Raw genomic sequence first — 16000 nt, 5'->3', positions numbered from 1 at the left:
GAGAGAGAGCGAGAGGAGAGAGAGTGAGAGAGAGAGAGAGAGAGAGCGAGAGAGAGGGAGAGAGAGAGAGAGAGATAGAAGAGAGATGGTGAGAGAGAGACTATTACAAGTCTATAGGCCAAGTTTTCAGAACAAGCTTTCAAAAGTTACACAACCAGTAGGATACAGTGGTGCCCACATGATCGAAGGCTTGCAAAATGTGAAAACGAATCGCACACCCTAAAGTGCTTTGCCCATCTGTGGTGTGTGTGTGTGTGTGTTGTGTGTGTGTGGTGTGTGTGTGTGTGTGTGTGTGTGTGTGTGTGTGTGTGTGGTGTGTGTGTGTGTGTGTGCGTGCGTGCGTGCATGTGTTTTAAAGCTGAGCAATTACCCTGTCATATAGATTCCTAAAAGCTGCCCCAAATCCAACACTGTCTTGTACATGGTTCAAATGTATCATATGTTATGAACTTGAAGATACTAATCAGGAAGAACACTAGTCACATCCCAAAGCTTCTCCCAGAAGAGCATTGGTAAGAACTCGGATGTAATGCCTGGGAAAGATGTTGTGATTGCTGAATGGAATATTTGATACTCACAGCCAAGCCTATCAGCTGTCTCGAGGGGAGGAAGTCATTTTATCAGACAGGAAACGGAACTGTTGTCTTTATCTGACCTTGGGTAGCGGTTGCCCTTAGGCACCGATCTAGGATCAGCTTACAGTCCTCAAATCCTAACTTGAACCATTGGGAGAATAATTTAAAACTGGTCTTAGATCAGTTTCTAGGGAGGACTTCTTCCTTCTGCCTTTAAGTTTTATTTATCCTATTGTGTCACTAGACCGTGAGTTTGATTAGGAGGGTGAAGTTTAATATTGACTGAACACATGGGTCACGCACACACACACACACACACACACACACAGACACACACACACACACACACACACACACACACACACACACACACACACACACACACACACACAGACACACACACACACACACACACACACACACACACACACACAGACACACACACACACACACACACACACACACACACACACACACACACACACACACACACACACACACAGACACACACACACACACACACACACACACACACACACACACACACACACACACACACACACACACACACACACACAGACACACACAAACACACACACACACACACACACACACACACACACACACACACACACACAGACACACACACACACACACACACACACACACACACACACATTCACATATTTTCCCTCTAATCAAACCTGTCAGGTCTGCCTTCGATCATGTCTACAGCTCTGGAGCCCAGGTCTGGGGGGGAAGGACCAGAGCCAGGAGCTACAGCCCCAGCGAGGGTCACTTCCTGTGGGCTGTGGTGGGTTGCATGCCCTGGGCCCTAGAGCACGACTGGATGTCCTTGTGGACAATGAGACATAGTCTGGAGTGTGTTAGGAAACCCCCTAAAGCTTCATAGCGTCATGCAGAGCAGTCCAGGACACGGGTGGTTTATATGATCAAATGAGACTCTCTATTTGTATTCCTCCCTTTCCCAAATTGGAGCTGCCATTTTTTCTTGCCCAGAAGAGAGGAGAATACTCCTGGCTACCATAACCATCACCTCCCCCTACCTGTCTCCTCAGACGGAACTTCTCTGGAGTTATATGTCAAGATTTAAGTAACTGCCAGTGTTTCAGGAGGGGGGGTTCTGTGATTTGTTATTTCAGCATCTGTGTTTTTAGTAGCATTACATCTACTACAGTATTAGATGTCTCGGTAGAGACCAATAGATTCGGTTTATTTTTCTGGTTTTAGATTTCTCTGGTAGATCCATTCTGTTTGTTTTGCTAGCATTAGAGATCTGTGTGGTAGAAACAGAGTGAAGGTTTGTTTAAAGAGGTATTAGATCTCTAGGTGCTGTTAGGATTGAGATTAGTCTGATTGTTTTGGTAGCGTCATTGATCTCAAACAGTGTGTGTGTATGTGTTTAAAAAATAACAATTGCCGTTAGATCTCTATGGTGTAGACAGAGGGGATATGGTGGTGCTGATATGCTAGTGCCCAGACACGCTTCCTGTAATGATCTAAACCAGACAGTTACAGCTCTTAAAAGGCATGCAACTAGCGCGCATTCAAGCACACATGCACACATACACTCCTGCACTCACACATACACACATGCACGCACACATACACATGCACGCACACACATACACACAGATGCATGCAGGCACACGTGGCACGCAAACACACATACGTGGCGCTCACACACAAGTGGGGCACACTCACACACCTCCAGGTGTAACACACTATGGAATGTGTAATGCTTCAGCTGACGATAACAAGGACAGACGTGTAGTGGAGCAGGAGGGAGTTTGTCATTCACTGAGGGAAGGAATGGGAACTGAATGGGACAAGTTAACATTCACTGAGGGAAGGAATGGGAACTGAATGGGACAAGTTAACATTCACTGAGGGAAGGAATGGGAACTGAATGGGACAAGTTAACATTCACTGAGGGAATGATGGGAACTGAATGGGACAAGTTAACATTCACTGAGGGAATGATGGGAACTGAATGGGACAAGTTAACATTCACTGAGGGAATGATGGGAACTGAATGGGATAGGTTAACATTCACTGAGGGAATGATGGGAACTGAATGGGACAAATTAACATTCACTGAGGGAATGATGGGAACTGAATGGGACAAGTTAACATTCACTGAGGGAATGATGGGAACTGAATGGATAAGTTAACATTCACTGAGGGAATGATGGGAACTGAATGGGATAAGTTAACATTCACTGAGGGAATGATGGGAACTGAATGGGACAAGTTAACATTCAGTGAGGGAATGATGGGAACTGAATGGGACAAGTTAACATTCACTGAGGGAATGATGGGAACTGAATGGGACAAGTTAACATTCAGTGAGGGAATGATGGGAACTGAATGGGACAAGTTAACATTCAGTGAGGGAATGATGGGAACTGAATGGGATAAGTTAACATTCAGTGAGGGAATGATGGGAACTGAATGGGATAAGTTAACATTCACTGGACCAAAAACAGTGTTGTTTGGGATGATGATAAGGATAAAGGTGACAAATTCTGATAACAAAAATTATAATGGTGATGAATTGTGATGATGATGATGTGGTGATAATGATAATGAAATGACAGGACTTGACTTGAGTGAATTAAATATGAAGAGTGCATTTCCAAAACGGTATAACCACCGATTTTTCACATTTGGGTTTTTTCAACAGAAATGATGGCTTACGGGTACCTTCATGTGTGTCTCAAATACTACAGCTTTTTCATTCGTAGATTTGAAATGTGCATGCTATATATCCATTGTTTAGCTGGAATGGAAAGTTTGTGTCCTTTATATTTGACTGTGATATGTGCTTGTCTTACCAAGCCATCTTAAAATGAATGCACTTACTGTAAGTCACTCTAGATAATAGCATCTGATAACTGACTAAAATGTCAAATGTAAATGTTTTACATACAGATCTCATATTAGATACTTTTTCTAAAGTCATAACACAGCAACACACCTACATCACACAATTAGCCAAATAGTACATTTTCTGCTCAAAACCACATTTTGTTCATTAATACCAACTCTACATTTCAAAATAGAAAAAAACGTTCCTTACATACTCTAACTCCATCAAAACACAGTAAACCCCGCTCAATATCTAATCATTCTGTCATAACACTAGCACATGCTTTCAATTTAAGAGGAACATATAGTCAATTATAGCACAACGACTTTCAAAATACTAACAGTTGATGGCATTACAAAAACTGCATTACTTTTCATGTTTCAGTTCTACATGCAGACAATATATTAAATTAAATTCATTGTTTTTTACATTACATGGGCTTGCTCCTACCTATCTCTCTGATTTGGTCCTGCCGTACATACCTACACGTACGCTACGGTCACAAGACGCAGGCCTCCTAATTGTCCCTAGAATTTCTAAGCAAACAGCTGGAGGCAGGGCTTTCTCCTATAGAGCTCCATTTTTATGGAACGGTCTGCCTACCCATGTCAGAGACGCAAACTCGGTCTCAACCTTTAAGTCTTTACTGAAGACTCATCTCTTCAGTGGGTCATATGATTGAGTGTAGTCTGGCCCAGGAGTGGGAAGGTGAACGGAAAGGCTCTGGAGCAACGAACCGCCCTTGCTGTCTCTGCCTGGCCGGTTCCCCTCTTTCCACTGGGATTCTCTGCCTCTAACCCTATTACAGGGGCTGAGTCACTGGCTTGCTGGGGCTCTCTCATGCCGTCCCTGGAGGGGGTGCGTCACCTGAGTGGGTTGATTCACTGTTGTGGTCATCCTGTCTGGGTTGGCGCCCCCCCCCCCCCCCCCTTGGGTTGTGCCGTGGCGTAGATCTTTGTGGGCTATACTCAGCCTTGTCTCAGGATGGTAAGTTGGTGGTTGAAGCTATCCCTCTAGTGGTGTGGGGGCTGTGCTTTGGCAAAGTGGGTGGGGTTATATCCTTCCTGTTTGGCCCTGTCCGGGGGTGTCCTCGGATGGGGCCACAGTGTCTCCTGACCCCTCCTGTCTCAGCCTCCAGTATTTATGCTGCAGTAGTTTATGTGTCGGGGGGCTGGGGTCAGTTTGTTATATCTGGAGTACTTCTCCTGTCCTATTCGGTGTCCTGTGTGAATCTAAGTGTGCGTTCTCTAATTCTCTCCTTCTCTCTTTCTTTCTCTCTCTCGGAGGACCTGAGCCCTAGGACCATGCCCCAGGACTACCTGACATGATGACTCCTTGCTGTCCCCAGTCCACCTGGCCATGCTGCTGCTCCAGTTTCAACTTCCACCTGACTGTGCTGCTGCTCTAGTTTCAACTGTTCTGCCTTATTATTATTCGACCATGCTGGTCATTTATGAACATTTGAACATCTTGGCCATGTTCTGTTATAATCTCCACCCGGCACAGCCAGAAGAGGACTGGCCACCCCACATAGCCTGGTTCCTCTCTAGGTTTCTTCCTAGGTATTGGCCTTTCTAGGGAGTTTTTCCTAGCCACCGTGCTTCTACACCTGCATTGCTTGCTGTTTGGGGTTTTAGGCTGGGTTTCTGTACAGCACTTTGAGATATCAGCTGATGTACGAAGGGCTATATAAATAAATTTGATTTGATTTGATTTGATTTTTTATAATTAAGTTTCCTTTTACTGTAAACCACTACATTTTTTGGTTGAGTGTCGAATGTGTGCATTTTTGGTAACATACTATCTAAAAGTGAATGAGTCATCTGTACTTTATAGAATGTACAGAATGTACAATAGAAACAAATAGTAAGTGACAGAATTGCTGCAGTAAAAGCTTTATTAGCAACATGAAATTACTGCCAGTGATCAACAACACATCCAACATACATGGCCTTTGGTTCAACAACACATCCAACATACATGGCCTTTGGTTCAACAACACATCCAACATACATGGCCTTTGGTTCAACAACACATCCAACATACATGGCCTTTGGTTCCACAACACATCCAACATACATGGCCTTTGGTTCAACAACACATCCAACATACATGACCTTTGGTTCAACAACACATCCAACATACATGGCCTTTGGTTCCACAACACATCCAACATACATGGCCTTTGGTTCAACAACACATCCAACATACATGGCCTTTGGTTCAACAACACATCCAACATGCATGGCCTTTGGTTCCACAACACATCCAACATACATGGCCTTTGGTTCCCTAATGTGTAAAAATAAAACACATTTCCGGTAAAAAAGGGACAGAAGGGATCAAACAGTAAAATGCCCAGTCCTGTTCTAATCTATACCATCTTCAGCTTTTGGCCACATGTTCTCGTCCCCATCACATCTTATGTCATCTCTCGCTATGCACCTTGGATAGAAATGCTTGTCCTTTCTTATCCACCCCTGGCAGTCTTCAGCTGAGATGTCTCTGCAGCCAGCATCCACTGCATCCAGGAGGGACATTTGGTCATGTTGCCGATGTTCATACACTTTCCACCTCCAGGAAGAAAAAACATGAGGAAAGGCGAGTAAGGGGGGAGGAAAAGGGAAACCATTCTTAGATGGGCTGCAAACCAGTTTGTGATTGCATGTGAATGGTGGAATGCTACATTGTCCCATGCAATCACAAATGTCTTCATGTTTCCTCCCAGCTGTTCTCTTTCTGCTTCTGGCACCAGTTGTTAGTGGAGGCCATCTAAAAACAAAAGAAGGCACTCAGTGTTGTAGGGACCAATCCGGACCAAACCAGCACTCCAGATTGCAGTACACATTGTGATATTTGCTCCTCTCAGACCCAGCACATCAACATTGGCCCTTTTCCCGATGACGTTTCTTCCCCGCCCTCTTTTTGCCAGGTTAAACCCTGCCTCGGCTACATCAATTATTTCATGTGGGTTCTGATTCTCCTCCAACTCCATGACTCACTAGACAGTATGTGTAAATGCTTTTCAGTATGTCCTACTGTATGTACTGTAACCCATATTTACATGTAGAGGAGCATAGTGTAAAACTCACTATAGCAACAAGACATATTGGATAGGCCATACCTGGATGTATTGGTGCTGGAGTTCCCTGACCTGCTCACTGTTCCTTTCAAAATGAACTGTGTACAACTGTTTCATTCAGAGTCCAAGCCATGGTAGTCAGGCTGATGCTTTCCACACTGTGAAATACCAGGTTGTCCTCTACAATTCTGCTCTGAATTTCTCCTAGTTTTACTGCATTGTCAGCAATGGCCAATCCTACAACGGCATGCTCTTGGTTTTCACTGAGGAGCTTTCCTCTTCCCCCAGAGAGAGGAAGACGTTGCGTCCTTTAGAGGAACAAATACAACATATGTATTTGTATTGGGACTGGTGGCCTACAGTTACTGTGGGACATAGCAACAGCAATGATAGAAGAAGCCCTTGTGAAATGTGTTACTTACCTATTGGTTTGTTGAAAATTCCAGATAATGGAAGCCACGGTCGACCGTCTGTGATGAGGCTGAACTCTTTGACCAGCCTCTCTCAGTGATAGAACATGGTTTATCACATGGTCTATGATGGTGGCTGTTATTTCATCAGTGACAACAGCGCTTACTCTCCTTTGAACACTACCATGCAATCTTACTCCTCTCCCCCTAACTCTCCCTCTCCTTTGTCCTGGTCCAGCTACTCCTCTCCTTGGTCTAACTACTCCGATCCTTGGTCCAACTACTCCTCTTCCAGGTCAAACTACTCCTCTACCTGGTCCAGCTACTCCTCTCCCTGGTCCAGCTACTCCTCTCCCTGGTCCAACTACTCCTCTCCCTTGTCCAGACATCATTTTTTCTTTTTCTGCTCCTCTGTGTTGTTCTGTATCCACATCGAACAGAATCAATCCAAAGAGTCTCCTTTTTACTGTGTGTGTCCATGTAATTGAAAGAACCTCAACACCTGGCTATGTCTCCGATTGAGATTGGAATCAGCTGTGGTTTTTCTATTTTAAACAACTTACAGTAAATCAGCTATTTCTCAATGTTTCAATGGGCTGTTCATTCAAAAATGTTTGTCAGCTGTTTCAATATAGCTTTCGAGCTGCTGTTGTTGCAGAAGTAGAGGCGTTATACTATATTTAAGGTTTTGAACATTAGGTCTTCATTTCTGGCAAGCATATGTAAAGAAGACAAGAAAGATCCATCATTTTGGTGTTGGGTAAGCTTATATGTAAAGAAAATGTAAGCATTTTAGAAACGTGTTAATTTACTGCATAGTTGAAGAATACCTATGATGAAAATTACATCTCATCTTTTTAAGTGGGAGAACTTGCACAATTGGTGGCTGACTAAATACTTTTTTTGCCCCACTGTATTTGTTTGTCACAAATGTATGATCTGTACATTTCATTATTAAAAATGTAGTTATTTGTTACATTTGATTGTGTAAAACATCCTGTAACAGTACTACTTATTTCTCTGCTAGGCAGATATATAGCATTCTGCAAAAATATCAAGTGATATATTTTAAACAAATACATATCTGTCATTGAACAACCCCATGCCATGATTAGATAGTGAAAAAATACACCAATCTCTTTCCTATGTTCTTAAAACAAAACAAAAAATAGCCATAGCTAATTTACCAACTATACAGTGTATAGTGTTTTGGAATGAAACTTCATATGATGATTTGATAATGCGGAGATATGCTTAGTAACAGGTAGAGATAACACAAGTCAAACAGTGTATCATTATCTAAAACAGCTAATTATGTTCCGTCTCTATAGACAGAGGGGATTTCCACTCCTCTCCTCCCTGTCATCTTCTGCAGCTGCTGTGTGTGTGTGATTTTCTTCATCTAAGGAGTTGAACGAGGGAGTGTGTGTTCACTAAAACAAAGTGAGAGAGTGAGAGAGAGACACACGGGTCTTACAGTGCTCCCACTTCAAATGGAAAATGGAGGGAGAGAAAAAGAGACTCCCTCAAGTCTCATCCTTTCATCTCCCGCATGGGGAGTGCTGAGAGATGGCAGGAGAGATTTAGAACAATTAAATAATAATAAAACCTTTAAATCCCTCCATGGAAATGCTATAACTTTTCAGCTACTATGGGAGAGAGTGGAGTGTGTCAGACTGGGAGGAAACAAGGCTTCCTTTACTTTACTCAACTGTGGCGAGGCGAGGGACACACTGATGTGTAGTTATAGAGGAATACAGAGGAGGCAATAAAACATGAACCTTGGCAAACCTTGGGAAAGGTAAAGACAATAATTCAATTTGTTGGAAGAAGTTGATGTCTTGCCACTGGCAAGTTGTTAGTTCTAACCACAGGTTCAATGTTAAAGTGTGTGTACTGATGACAGGCATTCCCATTTGTCTGCAGAGAGACACAGTCTACTGAATAATGAAGTAGTGCGGGATCAAAAACAAAGAGAGATGGGAAAAGGGTTGCATTATAAAGGAAAATAATGAGTGTTTCTTGTATTTCTACAGGGGGGCGTGAGACTCCGTAGTCCCCAGAGGGAAGTGTATGTGGTGCCTGCACGTTGGATGGCCATGTGTTCCAAGACCACCACGCATGGGGGAATGATGTCACAGAGTAAAATGAGAGCCACATGGAGTAGGACAGGACAGAAGAAAGGGGGAGAGAAGAGAGAGCAGAGAAGCTAGGGGTGATGAGCTGGGGGAGAAGAGAGGAGGGGTGATGAGCTGGGGGAGGAGAGAGGAGCTAGGGGTGATGAGCTGGGGGAGAAGAGAGGAGCTAGGGGTGATGAGCTGGGGGAGGAGAGAGGACCTGGAGGTGATGAGCTGGGGGAGGAGAGAGGAGGGGTGATGAGCTGGCGGAGGAGAGAGGAGCTAGGGGTGATGAGCTGGGGGAGAAGATAGGAGCTAGGGGTGATGAGCTGGGGGAGAAGAGAGGAACTAGGGGTGATGAGCTGGGGGAGAAGATAGGAGCTAGGGGTGATGAGCTGGGGGAGGAGAGAGGAGCTAGGTGTGATGAGCTGGGGGAGAAGAGAGGAGCTAGGGGTGATGAGCAGGGGGAGGAGAGAGGAGCTAGGGGTGATGAGCAGGGGGAGGAGAGAGGAGCTAGGGGTGATGAGCTGGGGAAGGATTGAGGAGCTAGGGATGATGAGCTGGGGAGAAGAGAGGAGTGATGGGAAGAGGACATGAGGGTAACATAGGGGAAGAGAGGTGGACTAAGAGGTGGAGATAAAGTAAACGGAAGAGTTGGGAAAGCAGAGAGAAGAGACGGCTGGATGACAAAGGAAGAAGGCCTGTGATCTTTGAATGAGACCATTGCTACATCTGGAGAGCAGGAGAACCAAATTGCCTGACATAATACTTCCTGTAAAGATCAACAACACAACAAACACACTGTCATGTGGTTCACCCAACTCTGTTTTAAGTTTGACGTGACTAGATTGTGCATTGTTTTGTGGGGTGTAAATCCTTGTAGCCCAAAAGAGAGACAGACATCAGAGGGCTAATATCTCTGAGCACTGCTCACATCAGACACACACAGACGGAGTCTCTCAGAGAGTGTACAGAGATTCTATTATGATGGAGTTTGATTAAAGCCCAGCTAGCAGAGTAGATGCCCCAGCAACAGTCGTCCTTGGAACCCTAAACCCCATCTGCTCCATGGTGGGTCTGTGGGGATAGTAAAGGCTGAGGTTCACTCAAAGGGAGGAAGTGGTGGTTGTGATAGATATAGGCAAACAGACTGCATTGTGCTGCCTGATTAAATAGGCATTACCTCACATCACCGCTGCCTCATCCCTAACCCCCTCACTCATATCTTAACCAGGGATCCCTCACCCCATGACCATTTCACCCACTGCATCCTCTCATCCCCTCATTCACCTCTCTCTCTCTCTCTCTCTCTCTGACTCTCTCTCTCTCTCTCTCTGTCCCTCTCTCTCTCTCTTTCTCTCTCTCTCTCTTGTTCTCTCTCTCGCCATCTGTCTGTCTGTCTCTCTCTCTCTCCCTCTCTCTCAACCCTCCTCCTCTCCCCCTGGTGTTTGTACTGTTAAAAGGTAATAGCAGAAATGTCTCACAAGCTGTTTCACCCTCTAGACACTACAGACCTACAGAGAACACACACGACAGAAAGAGAGAGAGAGAGAGAGAGAGCGAGCGAGAGAGAGAGAGAGAGAGAGCGAGCGAGGGGGAGAGAGAGAGCGAGCGAGGGGGAGAGAGAGAGAGAGAGAGAGAGAGAGAGAGAGAGAGAGAGAGAGAGAGAAAATATTCCTATTCGATCCTATAAATTCCCTCCCCTGAGGTGAATATGCACATCTCCCTGTCACATCCTATCCAGGTACTTATACAGTACTTAATATAAATACTATGTTTAATGGGACAAATCTCCCTCATTTAAAAGATACAGGACTTCATCTAACAAACACAGGGCTTCATGCAACACTGGTATTCCCCAACTCATTCCTCATCACAATTCCACCTCCAGCTAAGTCATTTAAGATGTTTAAACACACACAGCAGCTCTCTTCTGTTCTAGTCTGGGAAGGAAGGTTTTATATTACCACTCAGAGGGGGGCTCCTTACTGGTAATTACTACCTGAGTGCTGCACAGTAGGATATCAACAATTGAACAGAGGAACAAGGACTAGACATTGGAGTGGAACAGAGCCATGGAGGATCAGGAATGATCAGAATGCAAATGGTGTACACATCTAAAATGTGCAAACTCTACACATCTCAGAGATGGAATAGGTATCAGAGTGGAAGCACAATATGTTCAGCATATTTGAAATCACATCAGAATGCCATCTACAATAGGGGGACACCAGCTGTCTAAACTGTGTGTTTTTACTGCATGGGATTATGTAAAAAGGTATGTAAGGTACTGTATGTGTAGCTGAAAGTAGTGTGTTGGTGAAGTATGGCCCATGAGAGCTTTTAGGCGTTCACTGTTTGACTTGCCTGAGAGGAAAATGTTCTGCTACAACATGGCAGCGACAGGAGTTTATTTATCCAAGTGAACATGTCTGACATTATCCCTGTCCAAACACTCTGACATCACCTGAACACTTGATTCACCACGCACAGAAAATCAGAGGTTTTAGAAATAATATTTACCAATGTTACAAAATTATTATGCTTTCTAACTAAATATTCATTTGGCAGAGGTACTGTTTGAATTATGCTAAAGTTCAATTTTCAGTAATTGCTGTGGTTTTCAACAGGAATATGTTTATTAAAATTGGCCGTTAGTGTGGGGTATAATAATGTTTTTCCCTGTGATCAGAAGCAGCAGAGAACTACCTCTCCCTTTCAGTTTCAGTAACAACTTTTGCTCAGAGTTTAATGTGCTTCTTAAACCCATAATGGTCTCTTTAAACACATTCAACGAGGAGAGCCTCTGTACAGGTAGCTATTATCTGGGTGTGGTGACACAGTTAGGTTTGAACTCAGATTGGAATGTATGAATCAGAGGACCCCATCTGCAATGCCTAGAGAACATGCCAATACTGGAGAGCTAATAACCTGTGTTTGAAGGAGGCCTGTACTCCGTCCCTAGTTACTCTGTCCCTAGTTACTCTGTCCCTAGTTACTCTGTCCCTAGTTACTCTGTCCCTAGTTACTCTGTCCCTAGTTACTCTGTCCCTAGTTACTCTGTCCCTAGTTATAGCAAGTCAATTGGTCCAATGCCTGGCTCTCTATGGTATTACTTTAGCTAATAACTGGATTTAGACTCTGAAAAAACTGTCTGTGTTGGAATCCTAGTGAAGGTCCAGCTTCCAGCCAAGTATGAGGACAGAGATAGATGGAGATGGTAGAGGAGAGATAAATCATGTGTTGGCTCCGTCTCTCCCTCCACCCCATCGCTTCATTTGTCCCGTTGCCTCCACCACACCATACTCTGACACATGCCAGCAGTCAAAACCTCTCATTAAACATACAGCATAATATAACACTTGTTTTACCATGAAGAGTTCACTACAGGGCCACAATATGCAGATGAGCAGAACCAGAATCACCTTTACTCAACAAATATATTTGCAGGTACAGGAATCTGACTTTGTGAAATGGTGTTTCCACAATAAACAGAATATACAGACAGACAATACAAAAGGATACAGACAACATATGAGGCAAGACCGCATATCATTTCAAGTAATGTAATGTATTCTACAGCTCTATTGTTTTTCATTGTGTTTTTAATAAGGAGTTCTGTTCTATTCATTGTAATACAATGGCCAGACCAATCCCTCTGGAAACCATCTTTAGACAATCAGACAGATGGGACAATTGACCACTAGGATTTAAGAGTTTTGATTGGCTGAAAGCCCTGCCCAATGAGAGTGTATTCGGCTCTCATAAAGTGTGTTTAAGGTATTTGGAGGAGCTGCATGCAGAGCAGCTTCAGGTCTGTTCTGCTTTGGAAACTGGAGACAATCGGGGATTGCAACTCGATACAAAAGCAGATTTTCAAAACAAATTGATAGGAATGAGAGTAAGTCGAGATTATAGTTGATGGAAAAGATCAACAGTGTTGGAAAAGAGTTGCGCTTAACACGTGGTGAAATGTTCAGGGAAGAGAGGCAGGAGAGGAAAGAGGGAGATGAGTGGAATTGAAAAAGTGGAGAAAGAGATAGTGATAATATAAACACAGAAGACAAGATGAAATCTCAATGTCAGAGCTCTGAGATGGAAGCTCTGATAACATTCCCAAAATAAATCTGACTTGTAAACTCAGTCCTGGAGGATGTCCATCTGAGAGCATATTTCCACGGACCTAAAGGGTAGACTGGATTGATCTCTACAGTACTGTAACACCTTTAAGTCAGATGGAAACTGGGTCACACATCTCTGATGACTACATCCATGATTTCAAACAAACTCCTCCACATCCAGAGAAATACAACCAGATAGATTGTGATAGTTAATATTGTGATAGTTTAGTTCCTCAGGACTAATAACAGAGACTTTAACCACATTCCTCTCTTTTCCAGATCCGCCTTCAAGGCCTGCACATGGTAAAGTATTCACATTATTCTGTGTGTGTGTGTGTGTGTCTCAGTGTGTCGGTAGGTCGGTGTAAATCAAAGCTGGCAGAGACCATGAGACACATATTATTAAAGCTTAGATGTTTTTCATTCCTTAATGATAGGATCCACCAGCAGCCTTCTACAGCATGCTCTACCAGCCAGAACACGCTACAGGAGAGAAGGGGGGACACCCTAGACCCACTACAATTCTCATATCGCCATGCAAGAATGCTGTTCATCTCAGCCTTCAACACCATAGTACCCTCCAAGCTCATCACTAAGCTCAGGGCCCTGGGTCTGAACCCTGCCCTGTGCAACTGGGTCCTGGGCTTCATGACAGGCCGACCCCAAGTGGTGAAGGTAGGCAACAAGACCTCCGCCACTCTGATCCTCAACACCGGGACACCACAGGGGTGCATGCTCAGCCCCCTCCTGTACTCCCTGTTCACCCATGACTGTGTTGCCTGATTAGCAACAACAATGAGACAGGCTACAGGGAGGAGGTGAGAGTCCTGGCAGAGTGTTGCCAGGAAAATTATCTCTCCATCAGCGTCAACAAAATGAAGGATCTGATCGTGGACTACAGGAGACAGCAGAGAGAGCACGCCCCCATCCACATCAACAGGAATGGAGAGGGTCAAAAGCTTCAGGTTCCTCGGCGTGCACATCACTGACAACCTGAAATGGTCCCTTTACACAGACAGTGTCATAAAGAAGGCGCAACAGCACAATTTGGTTTGGCCCCTAAGACCTTCACAAACTCCTACAGATGCACCATTGAGTGCATCCTGTCGGACTGCTTCATCACCTGGTCCGACAATTGCACCGTCCGCAACCGCAGGGCTCGCTCATCGTCCATTCTTTATTAAATGTTTTACTCCCCGTACCTGCATCGTCTCTCCAGTGTCATGGTATGTGACAGTTTTACTTTGAATATAGATACTTTTGTACCTGTTTCCTTCAGCATCTTCACACGGTCCTGGGATTGATTAGCACTTTTCGCACCAAAGTACGTTCATGTCTAGGAGACAGAAGGCGTCTCCTTCCTGAGTGGTATGATGGCTGCGTGGTCTCATGGTGTTTATACTTGCGTACTATTGTTTGTACAGATGAACGTGGTACTTTCAGGTGTTTGGAAATTGCTCCCAAGGATGAACCAGACTTGTGGAGGTCTACAATATTTTTTCTGAGGTCTTGGCTGATTTCTTTTGATTTTCCCATGATGTCAAGGGAAGAGGCATTGAGTATGAAGGTAGGCCTTGAAATACATTAACAGGTACACCTCCAATTGACTCAAATGATGTCAGTTAGCCTATCAGAAGCTTTTAAAGCCATGACACCATTTTCTGGAATTTTCCAAGCTCTGTAAAGGCACAGTCAACTTAGTGAATGTAAACCTCTGACCCACTGGAATTGTGATACAGTGAATTATAAGTGAAATAATCTGTCTGTAAACAATTGTTGGAAAAATTACTTGTCTCATGCACAAAGTAGATGTCCTAACTGACTTGCCAAAACAATAGTTTGTTAACAAGAAATTTGTGGAGTGGTTGAAAAGCTAGTTTTAATGACTCCAACCTAAGTGTATGTAAACTTCCGACTTCAACTGTATATACTGTATTCTAGTCATTTGCCCATCCTATATAAATTATATATATTTTTTTTCTTTAGGATTCTGTTTTTTATTATAATTATAATTTTTATAATTACTGCACTGTTGGAGCTAGAAAAACAAGCATTTCTCTGCACCTGCGATAACATCTGCAAATCTGTATACGTGACCAAGAAACTTCGATTTGATTTTGAGTAAGAGAATGATGGGGGAGAGACAGCGAAGGAGTGGAGAAGGGTGGACTGAGGGAGAGGAGACATATAGCAGACAGAATGAAAGTTTGTTTAAGATCGAGTTCAGTATGAGAGAGCCTGAAATAGAACTTTGGAACAAGTTCATGGTGGATGGTGGTAACCACAGGCCTGTTCCAGTGCCCACCGTCTCTCCTCTCCTCTCCTGGGGTGTGTCTTCCTCCATCTGTCTGCCTTTCTCTCTCTCTTTCCCTCTCTCTTGCTCTCACTCTAACTCTGTGTGTAAATCAGTCAGTGGAGCTTCTCTCCCCCAGGTTAGTAATGACTCAGGTGAAATACATGTATGAATGTCAGTGTTATTATTGTAATTGAGGTGACGTTTATGACTGAACACATCAGCACAACTCAACACTCAGCAAGGGATTCTGTCAATATACCAGCCTAACACACTTCACTCACCAAACAAACCCATAACATCCCTCCCTTATCTCTGTTTCTCCTCTCCATTTCTATCATTTCTCATCTCTCTGTATTTCCTTCCCTACGTCCGGGGCTCGTCTCTCCCTTATTTCCCTTCTTCTAGCATTCTCTTTCTTCTTCACTTTTTCAGTTATTCATCCCTTTCTAGCTCTCCTTTCCTCCTCTCTCCCTTCTCTTTCTCTCTCCCTCCTCCTACAGATGTAG

Source organism: Oncorhynchus kisutch, linkage group LG22 (genome assembly GCF_002021735.2).
Source record: "Oncorhynchus kisutch isolate 150728-3 linkage group LG22, Okis_V2, whole genome shotgun sequence".
NCBI classification, from domain to species: domain Eukaryota; kingdom Metazoa; phylum Chordata; class Actinopteri; order Salmoniformes; family Salmonidae; genus Oncorhynchus; species Oncorhynchus kisutch.
Note: the sequence above shows the minus strand (reverse complement) of the source record.